Source organism: Elephantulus edwardii, unplaced genomic scaffold (genome assembly GCF_000299155.1).
Source record: "Elephantulus edwardii isolate Elephantulus edwardi_28Jun2011 unplaced genomic scaffold, EleEdw1.0 scaffold00107, whole genome shotgun sequence".
NCBI classification, from domain to species: Eukaryota; Metazoa; Chordata; class Mammalia; order Macroscelidea; family Macroscelididae; genus Elephantulus; species Elephantulus edwardii.
The window spans coordinates 167807-170064 of NW_006399857.1; positions in this window are offsets into that span (position 1 = coordinate 167807).

Consider the following 2258-nt stretch of genomic DNA (forward strand, 5'->3'; position numbering starts at 1 on the left):
GGCGCGCGGGCGCGCGGGCGCGCGGGGCGAGAACTGAGAAGCCGGGTGGCGGTGATGGAGAAGGGGACGGCCGGGAAGAGCCTCGACAAGGCCAAGAAGGCGGAGGAGAGATTCGGCTTCAGGAGAAACGTGAAGAACGTGAAAAAGAAGGCCTCGGACGGTAGACTTAAGGTGCCAATAAAGGAGACGGGAAAAGAGGAGGAGAAAAGTAAGGGGAAAGAAGAGGAAAAAGAGAAGAAGAAGGAGCCAGGGAAAAAGCCAGGAAAGGAGCCAGAGAAACAAAAGGAACAATTAAAGGGGAAACAGGATGAGAAAAAGAATAACAGCATTTTGACGAAGCCCCCTGCCGAGTCGCCTCCGGTAAGAGAGACCCTGCTCCTGGGACCCGGTTCCCCAAGGCCATTGTCTGGCGTGGCTCTGTTACGTCCGAGACTCCCTCCCGGCCTGGCTCAGGAGGAAACCGGGTCTTTTGCGGGTTTTTTGTCTGTGAATGTGGCAAACTCCCAACGACCCCCACTAGCCCCAGGCCCGTTTACCATCACTCTGAACCCACAACCAGTGTCTTAACTCTGATCAGTTTTAATGTTAAGAAGGAAGAGAGTGTGATTTTCACAGGAACGCTAGAATGGCCCTCTCCCTGCCCTTAGCTCTTCAGCGCTAAACTTTAGCGCACAGACCGCCAGCCAGCGTGCAAACACTAGTCAGAAGTTGAACCCAAACCTGAAGTTACACAACGAACAGGCTCTCTGCAGGCCTTTGCATTGATTACTTTCTTTGTGAGAAGGTCCACAGGGCCACTCCTGAACTGTGTGTTTTGGGCTGTTTGACCCTTTCTGGTGAGTCACAGGGTCACTGCTGCTGTTTGCAGACCATTCTGGTGGCCTTGCTGCCAACCGGAAGTCTCATGGTTCGAGTACCCCAGAGGCTACATGGGAGAGAAATGTGCAGTCTCCTCCCATGCCATTTACTGCCTCTGGATACCCGTGGCAGGATCAGACAGGAGTTGGTTGGACTCCAAGGCAAATGACAACAAGAAGGAGGACAGTCACAAAGTTGTAATGTCACTTTGATGGGCTCTGTGTTCATTAGTTCCTGGGCTGGCTCCTTGGCGCAAAGCCACTTTTATAAGCAATTTTAATAACTAATGCACAGAGATCCATTTATGGTTAAAAAAAATAAACTGTTTTCATGATGTTCAGAATCACATTTCATGTCTTGAATACTGGGCTTAGAATAATCCCAGATTTCCTCATGTGATGATAAACATAAGGGTGTATATTTGATTGGAAATGTAAGCACTATGCTCAGAAGGGCTGGAGGGAGCTGTTTGTACTCAGAATAGTTTCTATAGTTTAAGATGCTGTAGTTACCAAGTGAAGAAGCTCCGGTGGCAAGAAGCTCTGCTGGAATCCCGAAGGCACATAGTTCAAGGCCACCAGCTGCTTCATGGGAGAAGGATGGGCAGTTTCCTGTGATTAGCTATGAGTCAGCTATGAGTTGGTTCCCACTCCATGGTACACAACAACAACAATGACCAAGTCCTCCACTGGTCACCAAAAGGTTGGCAATTCAAGTCCAATAGCCATTCTGTGAATGATAAATATATGACAGTAAGCTTCTGTTAAAAAAAAAAATACAGCCTTATGAGCTTGAGTGTTGAATTAGTTAAAAAGGAGGCTAAAATACCTAACAGCTTGAACAAAGCCAAGTAAGTTTAGAAAGTAAGTCATATCAGGGAGATTTCCTCATACCAGAGGAAATATGTGTATGTAGTTTATATATGTTCACATACTCTTCTCTATGGAGAAAGAGGAAAACCTTCAATGTGGTGGATTGTCACAGTGGCTGCAACAATGGGTTTAAACAAAATGATGCCCCATGACTAGGAAAGACTTAGTTTTTTGTAAGATTTCTATGAGCTGAAACCAACTTTTCAGCATCTAATAGCAACAACTGACCCAGATAAGTCATCCAAATATGACAATTATAGAATAACAACAAATAATAGGCTTGACTTTCTAACTCTAACTTAGTGTCAAGTTCCTTTCAATAATTCATAACTAATCCATTTACTAACTTTAATAAATACCAGAAAGGTAATTATTGGGGGTGGTTGGGAAATACGGCCTTAAAACCCTATGGGACAGTTCTATTCTGTCCAATTTATGGTTGTTGTTGTTATGTGCCGTCGAGTCGTTTCCGACTCATAGCGACCCTATGCACAACAGCCCTAAACCCTGCTCTATCCTGCGCCAACC